The 16151-nt window shown below is 36.6% G+C and overlaps 1 pseudogene; it reads right to left on the bottom strand.

Moving 5' to 3' along the window:
• Positions 1-4975: 4975 nt before the first annotated feature.
• Positions 4976-7267, bottom strand: LOC123640597 (annotated as a pseudogene).
• Positions 7268-16151: the final 8884 nt, after the last annotated feature.

Below are 16151 nucleotides of genomic sequence, written 5' to 3'. Positions count from 1 at the left end.
TGAGATGAGCGGCGCCTTTATCCATTTCAGTGTCAAAACGGTGTTTAGGTGTATGTGGAACAGGTTATTGTATTTCATTTTAATTTTTGGCATTTGAGAAAAGTTTTATGTACTACTATACCAAATGCAAGTAATCAATAATGGATTAATCATTGATAATTCTAGCTAAGCATTTCTCTACTTGGATCATAATATCTATAATGATAATCCCCTGCCCATCACTTTATCAATACTTATATTGCTATTTTAAATAAAACTAAATTAGATACTGGGTCAACATAACTCTGATTTAGCAGAACTTCAATGAGAGATATTATTGAAGCTCCCTTTTTCTCCTTAGTTTTTTGGTAGTATTATTTTTGAATGTAATTTTGACATTGAAAGGAAAAATAGTAATGTGATATATGTAAATATGTGTGAATAAATAAATAGTATACACGAGTATGAATATATCTATGAATGATAAGCCTTATTCATCTCAGTTGAATTGTTTGGCTACATTATCAGTAAGGAGATTGTATGAGATCACCAACAAAACTAGCATAACTGGTTAGAAATTGAAAACTTGAGCCCTCATTTCGATATTTTCATTTTAGGAAGAAGAGGAAAAAGTAGCAAGAGAGACTGAGAAGTGGTGCCCAGGGAATGAGGATAAAAACCAGGAGAAAGCAGTGTCCTGGAAGGCGAATAAACTTTGTCCAATACTGCTGATAGCTCACGTGAGATGAACGCTGACTATTGACTACACAGACTCACTGGTGATCTTGCAAAGATCAGATTCAATGAGGCAACAGCCTCACTGGAGTGGGTTCATAAGCCAATAGCCGAAGAAGCTTCATAGTTTGATCAACACTATAAACCAAGTGAAATATAAGAGCTGAAAAGTTAACTCCTAAAGTCAGTCTGTGAAGTGGCAAATCAAAGTCTCTCAGCCAGTTCTTAGGACTGAGCCAATACAGACAACGGAAGTTCAGAGACTGAAGGGAAGTTTAAGTCCCCTTGATAATTCACAAGAGTATTCAGGGGGTATTCACATGGTGCTTTCTCCAAGACCTGTAGCCATTTACCAGATAACAGGGCCCAGAGGAAAGGGCATGCATTCATTTTCTCTGGGACTTTTAGGTGTGGGACCTGAACTAGCACTAATAACTGGGTACCCCAAAACATGCTGCAGTGCATTGGATGGAGTGGGAGTTTTTGAATATCAGATGTTACCTAGAGCTTGTCTCATGTCTATCCCAGGGCAGACCTAATGCATTTGTAGTAATTTACCTCTTCCTGAATGGATAATTGAGATGGCCAGGTTGGCGGCTGGCAGAACTCTCACATTACTGCCTGACCAGTAGAGTAAGGGACATTGCTGTAACCAAGACCAAGAGGAAACCTCTGAAACCTTCCCCTCCTGTCAAGACAATGAATAAAAAATAATAACTACATTCTCCAAGGAAATAGAAGCCACCATAAAAAACTTGAAAGATATGGGGAGGGTGTGGTGGTCCTTCTTGTAGCCTTATTAAGTTAACCTATCTGGCCTCTGCCAAAACCAGATGGATTATAGGATGAATGCAGATTGTCATAAACTTAAATGGTACTTGCAGATGCTCTCCAGGATGTGGTATCACTACTGAGCAGAACATAGCCTCTGGCACTTAGTACCTGGCTTTTGATTCAGGGAATGTTTTTTAATCTACACCCATCATGAGGGAAAACCAAAACAATATGCTTTTTGTGTGCTGAGAACAATAGCACTACTGTACTGTTTCATGGCAGGGCTGTCACTTCTGCTCTCAGTTTGACATTTTGCAAAACACCATGCTAATCCAATATATTAATAATGTTACATTAATCGGTACCCATAACAGGAAGGGGCAAGTTCCTTAAATATCATAAAATACTATAACATTAAACAAGAGTAAAATATCAGAAGAAGAGAAATAAACCTGAGAAGATTCAGGGACCTATAACATTGGTGACCTTTTTAGGGGTCCAGTGGTCTGGTCCACATGTTGGAGCATCCTTTTTAAAGTAAATGGCATATTGTCCTATCTTATATTTCCTATCACTAAAAAGGAGACACTGTATTTGTTGGGCCTCTTTGGATTTTGGAGCTAACATATACCACGTTTGAGGACATTGCTCTGACCCATGCAGGGAGTTTCCCTAAAAGCTACTGGCTTCAGGTGGAACTCAGAAGAAGAGAGGGCTCTACAGCAGATACAGGGTGTGGTGCAAGCTCCTCTGCCACTGTGCCAGATGATTCAGCAGATTCAAATCTGCTCGAGGCATGGATAGTGGGCGTTACAGGATGCTGTTCATGTCTCTGACAAGCCCATAGGAGAGGGCGAAAGCAAACCCCTAGTGATTTAGTGCAAGACCATCTCCTCTTCAGCAGAGAGTACCCTCGGTTTGAAAAACAAAGCAGCAAGTGCAGAGGATTAAAGCAAGCACACAGCTTTTCTAAGCACAAGGCCCTGTGCAACTGCACAAGTTATATACTTACAAATCCAGCCACTATTGGAGGGCACAAGTACACCTGAGTGGCACAAGGAGTGAACTGTATTGGATACAAACTTGTGTGCTTCCTCAGATTCTATTGACCATTTCCTATTCTGTTGGTCAGCACCTTGCCTGGTCCAGACCAGCTTTCCATTTTGGACTGAATGGAATGCCACACTGTGGGCATGAGACCTGACTTGCTAAATGGCCACCAAGTAGCTGGATGATGTAAGGCGGAAAAGCAAAGTTGTTAGTTCTACTTCAGGTGAACCCTGGCCCAATGGGAAATAGAAGACAGAAGAGAGCCAAGAAGATACATTCCCACTCCTCTCTTCCGTGGACTAATGCTAGATGTGGTTCCCCCTTGTAGCCCTTCTGGAAAAGCCCCGGGGAGCAAGTGCACAGGTACCATGGCCACCATGCTGCTCCCTCATTGTGAAGTGGCCACCAGCAGAGTCATACATCACATCACATTGTTTCACACCTTCTCTTGCCTTAATTTCCACGTCTGCCCCATTGCTGCCCTGTACTTGCCTTCCCAAATAAATGCCATCACTTTGCTCTCAGATATTGGCTCTGGTTTTCAAAGCTTGAGGCTAAGATGTTCATTCAGTTGTACAATTATTATTTATTCACTTTTCTATGAGTTTATAATATAGCAATGAAAAAGTTCATTTAGAAAGGATACTGAAAAAATATTATATAAAAATAACTGCAGCTAGTTCCTAAGTCAATTTTTAAAAAATCAAATGCCATTTTTGTATACCATAGCCAGGTATAAAATACAATAAAAACATATCATTCACAATATAAAAATGCAAACATATCAAAATCTTTTACATGCTTTTCAAAAACTCTTGTAAGAGGTGCAGTCTAGTTTTGATGTTACACATTGTCTTCACTTACCACACCTGATATAGCTGCATCAAGGCTATTTTATAGTTATATTTCCCCTAGAATTGTGAAATAGCCAAACATTTACTCTGAGAAATGGTTCCACTTGAATAAGCCTATAACCTCAGCATGAAATCAGAAAAGGAAAATTCATGCAACTGCAGATTTTGTGATGGATTTCATTTCTATTGGTTTATCAGCCTTAATATGGTCCATTTATTCATTTATCCACCAATTTATTTGTTCATCAAAATATCACTTTTGACCAACTATGCTATGTGCTGGCTTTTAGGTCCTAGAAGTAAGACAGACTGATTTCTACTTTCACAGTGCTTACATTGTACTGGGGGAGATATATGATAAACAAAAAAAACTCAGATACAGATCTGATTTATCTTAAGGTTTAGGTAATATTGTTAACATTTTATAATACCAAGAATTAATATAGTAAATATTATAGTAATATAATAAAACAGATCTTTAAGACATTTTCTATAATTAATTTATAAGTTTCATAGATGCAATTTAACATCTGCAGAAAGGTTCATTGAATTATGTTTTGAAATTTCTATATTATTTTTATAATATAAGATAAGGAAGATTTGAGTTGCCTTATCTGAAGTTTAAAAAGAATTTTATGGATGGAAGATAAAGGAGATGATTGGCAATTCAGAAACTCAGAGGTGATTTAGAAAAAAACTGAAATACTTGACATCAGATCTCAACTTCAGAAAAGGTGTTGTTTAATTCAAAAACTGGAGGAAATGACTTTCATAACTGCACAAGGAAAATTACAACAGCATTGAAAACAGACCATAATGATGGCCTATTCTTCATTCGTATTGTAGGAATTTTTTTTCCTAAAGTATTCACATACTTGTATTAAATCTAATATTCCTCAATGCTGTGTATGGTACACATAACAAAATTCATTCTAAGTATTTTTGTCACTCTTGAATTTTCTCATGTGCATCTTTTTCTGACAATAATTGTTTGCTTTATGCTAAACATAAAATAAGCATTCATGATGGGATAAAACCTACCCCAAAGATACATCCTTATTATTAATTTATAATTTAGTGTTCTTACCATCCAAACAATTAGAAGTTCAAGCAATGAAATCTAAACACAGTGCGGTACATGTGTGTGGTATAAATTACAATGGAATATGACAATGATTTCCTGAGATAAATGGTCAGTTAATAATGTACAAATATGGATCATAAATTCTTCAATTGAAAGATGACATAAAATATATATGAAATACAAATGGCTTTATAATTCTGAGAAATTTTTTACCATATTTTTATAATTAGATGGTTTGTGTGAAAAGAATTGATTAAGTATATGTTATGGTCAATATTTCTTATGTTTTCAGATACATGCACACACACATTCTTTTTTATAATCAGTTTAGGTGAAAGAACTTTTCTAGTTATACTTTTGGAAATCTTTTAGATGTATACACTATAGAAAAACCAGCAGGAAATATAAAATGTTTCAGACACCATTAGTTTGTTTTCTGCTGGAAAACATGTAATGTCCCTCTTGTTAATCTGTGGCATTGAGGGTTTCTGTCCTTTACTCAGCAACTCATCTGCCACAAAACCAAAAGAAAGGTCTGTTTTAACTTCTTGTTTCCTAAACTTTGGATGAATGAATGGCTTGAAAGATAGACGATTCCCATAGCTTGGAAAAACAAGAGAACAGGTTTGTTCTGCAGCCTATTAGAATTCCAAACCAATGTGATTATAGACAGAAAGTAAATGGCAAATAACATGAGAAAGGAGATCACAGTTTGGAAAGCTTTTATGTGGACCTTGGTGCTGGAATCCTGAGATATTCTGCCATAAAGCCACATCTGCTTGAGATGTTTACACAGAGAACAGATTAATAGCAAAAAGATACCAGGGGCATAGTAAAGTATATGAAGTTTGCTAGCGTAAATACAGTCCTATTTGAAAGATGTACAGTGCTCCTCAATTTGATCTTCCAAGTCATGTTTCTTTCATATTCTTTTGTCCACGTACTCTCATCCGTGTTTACCACTGCAAGACCAAAGTCCCCAGCAGTATCACCAAAACTGCACTCTTAACTTTCCTCTTGTAGGTAAAGAAAAATAAGGTTGGAGAAATTGGCAATCTTGAGCAAATAAAATATACTGAGGCTAGTAGCAAGCCAGATGCTAAAATAGTTGGTTACTGCCCAGACAATAGGAGCAATAATTGTTACTTCTACATTATATAAATGTGGATTGCATACATTTCAATACCAATTTAATATTACCCAGAGTAAACCAATTCTGGTGACTGCCAGAGCCCCGAGAATTTGATGAGCTGTGGAGATATTCTTTCTCTTGATCCAGTCAATGAAGTTTACCAGTGCTATGAAGCCATTGGTAAAATTTCCAAGAACAAATTCTACCAGTGCTAGGATGGCAAAATAATAGGTATAAACTTATGTCTGAAGAGGAAAAAAAAAAGAAATAAAATGCAGGCATAATATCATGTGATTCCTTTAATATCCTGACCTATTCTCTGTGCACTTAATTCCTAAATGTGCAGTAATGTTCTTTTTTTTCTTTTAATTTCAGTGTCCACTATCAAGCAGGAAAGCACCGGAGTATAACAATGGATGAGTTCGATGCTGTCTATATGGAAAACACGGTTATTACAAAACAGCTCATATTAACTCTTATTCATCCACTGTCTGTTTTTGCCATAGCTGGAATATTCCATGGCTGTTGAAGTGAAAGTTGAATTCTCATTTGCTATCTTGCAAATAAAGACATATTCTCTTTCATTGTTTTGCAATTTTTTCCTTCTATAACCTCTCCATAATTTGTGTCCTGCAACTTTAGCTGTCAGTTAGGGAAATTTTAAAACCCAGTACATATAACAGCCTTCCATTTAAATCAGAACTTGCTTTGCACATAAAAATGTCTTTCTAAAAAACACTAATGACCATGGAACCCTATCATATCTTCTCTAACTCATATCACTTCCCTGTATTAACTAACCACTTATGCTAAAAATGACAGCGAAAAAAGAAAAGTACAGGGCAACTGAATTTCTTCTCCTTTCAGTACTTCCTTACACATCTGTAAGGCAAAGGTAGGGTGTTGATACAGTGTGCATGTCAAGAAGTGAAATAAAAGTAGCTGAGTTAGTTTTGTGCAGTGTTTCTACTGTTTTCGTAAGAACAACATACATATGTATGTACAAACTACACAATACAAATTGTGGCATTTCAGCAATTCTGCATACAAGTTCAATGTTCTCATATTTGCATTCAAAATCGGCATTCCACAATGGAAAGATGAACAGTAAAATTCGTGCTGATTATTGCCATTTTTAATTTATAAAATTTAATTCACAGTATAATTATCATTTTTCTTCACCTAGAATGACCTTTAGTTGCAAACAAACACAAGTCAAAAGAGAAAGACTGTAGAAGATGGAAAAAGATTTATATTTTAGTACCTTTAACAGTACTTTTTTGATGCTTTTTGAATAAGCAGTCACAGATTTTCATTTTTGTCCTTCTCTAGACCTTGCACTCACTCCTTCCTGCCTTTTGCTTCTTTAACATCATCCTCTCTACCTGCACCCTCCTCACACCCAAGTATCTATTGTGCCCCCCCCCCCCCCCCCCCCCGTCAATTTCTTGAAAGGATGAACTAACTGGCCCACCTGCCACTCATCATCTCCCATGTTGTCCACAACTTTTTGCAGTCTAGACTCCACCTCTGCCGCGCTACTAAAACTGCTCTCTCCAAGTTCATGAACTGACCTGGAAGCTGGACCAGGAGCTGTTTCTCAGACCCACCCTTGGGATGATCACTACATTCCAAGGATGACATGGACAGTCCACTCATGTTGGGTGTTTCTTCCCTTGGTCACATTTGTCCTCCACTTCTCTGGAGGTTCCTTCTCTATCTCTTTTAATAACTTTGCTTGTGCCTGACCATTTCTAAATGTCCAGAGTTCCCTGAAGACTGTGTGCTTGCTTTTCTTTTTATTCTACATACTTTTGTTTGGACACTTCATCTATTGTCACTCTTTATGTAACTGCCCTGTGGGAATGATCCATTAATCTAGGATTTTGCCTAGACTCCAAACCTAAATTTCTAAACTCTTGACTAACATATTTATGTGGATAGTATTGACCAACAGTTCTCAATGGCTTTTAATGTGCCTAAGACAGAACCACGCTACGAAGTGGTTGAAGATACTGGCCCTGGAGCTGTACCTGCCCGAGTTTAAATCCTGAGTCCAACACATACAATCTGTGTGACCTTGGGAAAGTTTCTTAGCCTCTCTGTGCCTTAGATTCCTCATCTGTAATATAGGAATAATCAAAGTTAAATATGTAAGGCACTTAGAATAGTGCTTGTTACATAACCAGTGTTATTATGTTATTGTTGTTTTATTATCCTAAAAACCTGATGAAACAGGTACTATTATTTTATCCATTTATACAATGAGAAAACTAAGTGGGCTGTCATGGGTCATGATGGAATCTCAAACTGCAGATGTTTAAATCTTAACTCATATTTCCCATTACAATTGAACTATCATGTAGCCAGCCAAGGTGGTGAGTGCCTATAGTCCCAGCTACTAATGAGGCTGAGGCAGAAAGATCACATGAGCTGGAGAGGTTGAGGCTGCAGTGTGCTATGTTTGTGCCTGGTAATAGCCACTGCACTCCAACCTGGAATCAGCAAGACCCTGTCTCTAAAAAAGTTTTTTGTTTTTAATTTGACTTCTTTACTTCTAAAAACCTACAGTTCATAAATCACTGTAGATCCTATCAAAGAGAGCATAACCTATTTTGCTTTAAGAAATATAAGTAAAATTTGGTGGATTATAATGATACTACTGAATAATATTGTATCTTTTTGGACAGAAAGCTTTAAAATACCTTTTTGAAAACTGGAAACTTCACCTCCCAAATCTCCATCTCAAATTAGGTTATTTCCCTTTTCTTAGTTCCGCTTGAAAATATAGTAAAGAAAAGATTCAGTAGAAAACGCCACAAGGGAAGCGTAGGACTCATTAATTACATTTTTCAAGGCTTACGATTTTTTGCGTCTTCTTTAACATGGATAATCAAATTACAACATCCATTTGATCTGGACAAATTTTTAAGTTAAAATATAGTAAGCTGCTACTATATACCGAGCCTTGAAATAAAGGAGGGTAGAAGGGGGGAAGATCAGTATTTATTTAGGTGTCTTAGCCAATGAACCAATGACTTATCTTACCTTTAAAAGTTCTAGATTTCCCTCCTTTGCCATGGGCATGCCTTTTTTACTGGATGGCCCATTCTAACAGGGGGAGGGACTGCAGAGGGTTTAAATGGCGCTGCAGCAGGGTAAACACCAGGCCAGTCCTGGTCAACAGCCATTGCCTCTGTCCTAGGAGGGAGTGCCTAAGAAACATACAATAATTTCCTACTTTAAACAGGAACATTCTTTAATTCTAAAGCAAAAAGCTGCAACTACAAGAAATTAAAGCAGAACTGCAACCTGTGTCGAATCTGACCTCTCACAAAGCTGCTGTTGTTCAAATGAAACAACACTAATATCTCTGCACGCTCTCCTCAGACCCTCTGGCAAGGATCCCCTTTCAAATTACATTTCCTTCACTAATACTTTTTCTATTTATTTAACTACACTTTTAGCAAAATTGTTACATTTTGTTTATGAAGGAGTCAGTCAATATATTTTTGAAATAATTTCTAAAACCACTTTGATGGAAGTCAGTACAAGAGGGAACTTTGTGAACTTGGAAATAAGGAATATGGAGTATAAAGAAGAAGTACATGGAAATAAGTAAATTAGGGTGAAACTGATTGAATACATCCATAATGAGAAATTATATCTCTCCTAGGCCCAGGGAAAAACTAATACTTGATAGTTACTCAATCACATTAACTTTTTTTTAAACAAAACTCTATTAAATAGGACGGGATGGCCAGTGTACAAAAGTAGAGTTTAAAGTGGCAAAATTCAGCAATGCCCATCTGAGCAATATCAAAACCAGTGTCGTGCATGTCCTAGAAGCAGGTAATATTCCTGTGAAAATGACTGGTCTAGATGATTCCAATTTGGTAACATTTAACTTCCAACTACTGTGCCTTTGTTCTGACTCCTCGCTCACCAACTGACCTTATAATTTGGCTTCCTCCACAGAGATGCCCACAGGGTGAGACTAAACTGGTTCCATTCATGCATACATCCCAGGCGCAAGACCATTAAAGGCTTCACCAAAAATAGTTTTATATTCTGGTTTATACACCTGTTTCCTGGGAGCATGTATGTGAGTGAGCCCACCTCTCAAAGATGATCCATTCTTTGGGTATTGACCGAAAAAACAGTCAAAGACTAACCCCGACCAGAGCTGGGGCCTGTAAACATGACCTTATAAAGCTTTCTCTGACACCATCCTTTTGCCTCATAATGAATACGTGTCTCACGTTAGAACTTTGGGAACCATTAAGATAGGATATAGTGAAGTATATAATTGTTTGCCTTTCTTTTTGAAAGCCTTTCGGTTTTGGATGTTCTTTCTGTTGTGTTCAAAAGACAACACAATAGTTACAGAGAATTTTACAACACAGAGTTAACTGTTCAACATCAATCATGATCCTGTTATTCTAACACAATTGAAGATCTTTGGTAACATAAAAATGAGACAATAACCCATTTTCTGTAAGCTCAAGGACTAAAACCATCTAGGAAAACAAAAAGTCAGACATACTAAGAAAATTCTATAGTTAATTAAATAAAAAGTTTATTGTGATTGCTGATACAGTGAACTCATCATCTAAAGAAATATTTACCATAAATTTTAACGTTCAATTAAATAAGCTCACTTTCCCAAGTTAAAATATCTAGTTAGAAATAAGTATTTTGAATCTTTCAAGATAACTAGTTTGAAATGTTCTAATTATACATATACTTGTTCATATTTAGAATTGCTCTATTCTTACTACCAAAATAATAGTCCTTCAGTTTTCCCTCCCCAATTGCATATTAGAATTACAATAACAAAAATCACAGCCATTACTAATAAATCACACAACTATAGAAGAGGGCAGATTACTTACACTAACCACAATAAAAATATGAGGCAATTAACAATCAACTTTTTTTCCTTTCATCTGGTAATACCAGCAGTGCATGATATTTGTAGATAAAATACATCATCAAAAATTTTTCAACCTTATTATATATCATCAGTTAGTTATGTTATATTGTCCTGAATAAAGAATTTTTGGCATCTGTAACAGTCTCCTGATATTCTCAGTCGGGTTCTATTCATAACAACAAATTGAGTTTTTCAAGTGGTGACACATAGTCATATTAAAATAAAACGCAAATACAGTAAGAGGCCAATACAGGTACCAAATAATGAATGGTAGGCTACCATGAGGAATTATGTAGCACTGAATAAAAAATAGAATATTTTTTCTCATATTCCTAAAAAAAAAATAAATACAATGGCAGATATTTGTTGCAGCTTTCTATTTTCTTTACAAAGAATATTTGGGCCCATTGCTAGCTACAGAAAAACATGAACTACATTTTATCATCACAAAATAGCCATTATAAAACTCATTTTGCAGCCTCAATTGTTTTGAACTCTGATTGAAACAAAATGTTCAGAAAAATATTCAGATTTTTAAAAAGCTTCATTCATTGATAGCCTGAGAAATGTACACTTAATATGTTTACACAGATTATTATTGTTTTGATATAATGACGTATTTTAAAAAGACAAAAATAAGAAACTTAACACTGTAAAGGTTTTCGTTTTGTTTTTGGATTATTCAGAAATTATTTCTACAAATTTTTTGGAAGAAGGAGCTTCTGGATATAGTCAAGTTAATAGTATACTAATGTCCCTCGAGTTCTTCCTTATGAGGTAAAAGGATACAAGATCATGGCTGAGATTCTTTAACTGCACAACAATTTTGTGGTGTTTCATCAAAAGAGGAGTTTTTCCTATATAGTAATTTAGCCCCAATAATCAACATTGTTAAAATTCAGTTGTGGTGAAAGAAAGATCATTCTGACCTCTTCAGGAACCAGCTGGTATAAGAAATCTGGATCACCATACTTTTTTTAAAATGTGATCTTTTCACCACCTTCCTTAAGTCACAAAATAAATGCTCTATTTTCTCCGTACCGTATGTACACATATATTTAGAAAAATATATAAAAAGACAAGAAGAGGCAAGTAGAGGCGTGGCTGGCATTTAGTGGGTGCACTGAATACTTTTTAAAGGAATTCCATATACTGATTTTGAAAGCACATAATGTCATACTTACATAGCTGCAGTAAACCCAGATGTGACAAAATCATTCACACACTGGTTCCTGCTCCCCAAATGCTCCATACTGGGAATGCGAATGAAAAAACTGTAATAAAAGACTCATCTTAAATGCAACTCTTTATTAAATACAATATATTACAAATATTTACATTAAATAGAGGAAAAACAATTACACTCTCATTCACAAGTGTCCAGGTGCTAGGGTCAAACATCTGAGTCTTTGTCTGTGATGTGGGCTCTGGGGGAGTGGGCAGCAAAGTCTTTAAACCTGTCGTCTTCTTTTAACAGGTGCTGGAAAACAAGGAGACAGGGAGTCACACACTGAGAGCCAGGAGCTCAGAACTACGCATTCTCCAAAATGCATGCAGTCCTTTGGGGTTATTCTGAAAGACATTTTTAAAATAACATTTTCAATTCATTTTACTAACTTACTGTCAGATTGTCGATTCCTTCAGAGAACACATCTATTTGTCTCACTTCTGAATCTTCCATCTGCAAAGAACAAACCACAACATGACATATTCATTTTCATAATTTCAAGAAATGTACAGCAAGATGAACAAAACTCTAAGAAGAAATAATTCAAATGGTATTGAATGGGGTAGGAGCAACAGAGCACTTTTGATGATAATCTCCTCTCATTAGTGCTATCAGAAGGGAAAAATTAGAAGAAACATTTTACTGACATATCTAGTCTAATGACTTTGGTAACAGTACCAAAAGGAGTTCTGGTTAAGAGAGCTATATGCAGTCTCGTGAGTTTAATCTGAAAAGGTTAGGATGACCTGTCCATTTCTGACTTGTTTCAATACATAGATTTCCCTAAAACTGAGAGGGTATAAGACAGCTAAATAGCACAGGCTTTGGAACCGGCCTGACAGGTTGGAGACCTAGGGCAAGTCATGTCAGCTCTCCATGCCTCAGTTTTCTTATCTTTAAAATGAGGATAACAACACTCTCTATGTCTTAAGATTTCCATGAACATTAATATCTAGAAAGTGCTTAGGCTAGTACCTGGAATGCAGTAAGTGATCTGAAAGTATTATTATTTTATTATCTTTATTTTTAGTTATCTAAGGAGATAATCCCTGCTTAGCAGGTGCAGTGTACAAAGATCAGCAAAAGAAAATGGTCCTTACTATATTGTCTCTTTGGGTGAGGCTATGCTTATCTTGTATGCCTGTTCTGCTTCCATACAGGACTAGTGCCTGCTAAAAGAATTCTCACTCTTTTGGAGAGAAAACTTCCAGTGATGCTTAGAAGAGAAATTCCATAGCAGGCAATGGCTGGTCCCTGAGACTGTCTGTTATGGAAACGGTGACCAGGCTAATGACAGAATTTAAGAGACTCTTGCAGAGGTTCAAACCTGGCACATCTTTTAAAGGAGAAAACGATCCAAAGAGAAGGTGCTCAGGCAGATAGAGGGGCTTAAAAAAACACAAAAAAAGAATCCACTACATATTTTTGGAGGAGCTGGTAAATCCTATCTCCATAACATGTTCATTGAGAGAATATGAAGGAATGATTTCAAAGAAGAAACAATAATCTGAATTTGGTAGCATCCACAAATCCAGGTAAGTTAGGAAATATCCAGTCTCTGCTGGTCTTCCTTGAATCGTTTCTTAAGTATCTTTTCCTGATTTACAATGCCGGTCAATTATAAACCAGACAAGCTGAATCTGCACAAAGAGAAATCTTCCTCTTATATTTGACTTATCCATAGGAAAAACAGGACAACTGCAATCAGTATTTGGACCCTGATTGCAAAACAATCCAAAGCCAATGCTTTGGCTTATCATGAGTGCTGAACAACTGTACATTCAATAGACACGGAAATTTCCTCGTGATACACATTTGACCACGAAAAGCTTAATTTTTTGTATATATTGGAGGAGGAAGTGGTACCAGAGTTGAAAGTTACCTTCTAAGACCACTGTCTTTATTTCAATGAAACCACAAAAGATTTAATATGATACAGCAAGACCTGTTCTGGAAAAAAGATCAAGTTGAAGCAACATGAATCATTGTGCCAGTTTCAACCAATGTTGTTTGAAGACTGGATTCCCAAATAGGAAACTCATACTGAAAGAAACTCAAGTCAAATTGGAATTAACTTTAGCAAAATTATGGTTTTTCTACAGATGGTCATTGAAGAGAAGAGGGCAATAAGCCATCACTGAGTATAGGAAAGAGTAATCAAAGCACAATTCCTGTTTTCTTTTACTGAGACACACAAATAGCGTTTCTGTTTGGGAAAAAAATGTGAAAATGAACAAAACAATTTTTTTTAAACTAGCACAAGGAGTTTCTCTGCTATGGCCAAAGAGAACATATGTCCAACGAGACAAGGAGAGTTTCCTCCTTGATAAAACCTGCGTTCAGTGTTCTGTCTGTGTGGGAGGGACTGTGTTTAAAATCTTTCTAGCCCATTATTCTTTTAAAGGATTTGGTATCAACACTTTGTGCTTTATAGTTGCCAACCCCACCCTTTTAAGCTTAAACTTTGATAAGAGTGTGTAAGTTCTTAGAGTCTTTTTTATTTTTATTTTTTAATAGAGGGGGGTCTTGTTGTGTTGCCAGGGCTGGAGTACAGTGGCATGTTCATAGCTCACTGCAGCCTCAAACTCCTGGGCTCACGTGATCCTCCTACCTCAGTCTCCTGAGTAGCTGGGACTAGAGGCGTGGACACCACAACCTAACTTTTCCATTTTTTGTAGAGACAGAGTCTGGCTATGTTACTCAGGCTGGTCTTGAACTCCTGGCCTCAAGTGATCCTCTCGCCTTTGCCTCCCAAAGTGCTGGGATTACAGGTATGAGCCACCATGCCCACCATTCTTAATACGTAAAACATTACGTAGTGTTGATACATCTAAGAATTCTGGTAGAATTTATTTCTTTAAGTGCTTTCATAGTCTCCATCAATTACGAATGCTTATTGAACAGCTATTGTCTGCCTGACACTTAACACATACTAACTCATTTAATCTTCACAATCCCCTTTTCGAGTAGGGACTAATTACTATGATGAGAAAACTAAGGCACAGAGCACGGAAGTCATTGCTCAAGGTCACTCAACTGGTAGAAAGTCATAAGGCCAGAAATCAAATCCAAGTTGTCTCATTTTAGAACCTACTCTTAACCACCATGCCATCCCATCTTTCCAAAGCTATGCTATAGAGCACTTATAATTATTGTGTATGTAGAATTTAAGTCCAAGAACTGTTCTAATACAGATGTTGTTGACACTTTAGCTCTGGCTCCTCAACTAGTTCCCATAGCCCTCACCTTCTGTATAATTGTTCACCAACCATTGACAAATTGCACCACTCTATAGATGATGGACCCGTCCACTAGGCCCAGCATAACCAATGACTTTGTTTAACCCAATGACAGTACTACTGCAGGAGCTCATGAGGCTTTGAGGAATAGTACAGGTGCAAAAGTCCATTAGTTTGGCTGTTCTTATCTGCTAGACTGTCCCAAATCTCAAGGCCAATCCAATGGGGACCCTGAAGTTGCCCCTGTCCCTCTTCTTTTGAATTCAGACTCAGACATGCCATCTGGGTTGAATGTTGTTGACAACTAACTTCTCCTACATCTGAAGAAGACACAGCACACATTGCCTTATTAATACCTAAGGAGGCCTTAGACTTGCTAATCAGAACATTTTTAGCTGGCACACATATTTCAGCCTATCCTCTTTGTATGTCATTAACTTACACATACAAGTTGAAACTTTAACTGAGACCCAATGAGTTAATGAATCCCAAATCACAACCTTCCTTCCATAAGAAAAATACAAAAGTCTTACAATTCCATACCCATTTTTAGCCAGTTTTCCAATTATCGCTACATTTGAGCCACATGTAAGACAAGGCCCAATCAACTTGCTTACTCTTTTACTTACCTTCGAAAGAGTTTCGTGATACCTCTGAATTTCTTTTTGGAATCCTGAAACGGTGGAGATGCCAAAAAGGTACTGTTCCCCTGTGAACCTTTCTTCTTAGAGGATGCAGCCCGATCTAGGTGCTCTGCCGTCTCCTTTTCTGTGTCAGCTGTTCCAAGAACAGAACAAAGACTTGATGAATTTTTAAATATGGTATGAACAGGATTAGGTGTTAATTTTCTTGGTGTTACAATTGTTAAGAATCCTTCTTCTGTTGGTCTATAAATCAGTGATTTACAAAGAGCACCCTGTAAATATTAAACATGGAACACAAATGTATGTTCTGCTCTACAGTTTATTGTGAGTAAAGTTAATAAACTTAAAATTGCAACTCCTTTGAAGATTAAAAGTGTGTGAAGGATTGCCATATTCTTTCCTCAAGTGATTTGAATTCATAATATTAGTAAAATTAGTCTCAACATTGCTGTGGCATTTGGTACCGTTGAACTACTTCCTACATCCTTTAAAATCA

The sequence above is a fragment of the Lemur catta genome, chromosome 6 (genome assembly GCF_020740605.2).
Source record: "Lemur catta isolate mLemCat1 chromosome 6, mLemCat1.pri, whole genome shotgun sequence".
Lineage (NCBI taxonomy): Eukaryota > Metazoa > Chordata > Mammalia > Primates > Lemuridae > Lemur > Lemur catta.
This window is presented reverse-complemented; position numbering and strand designations above follow the sequence as displayed.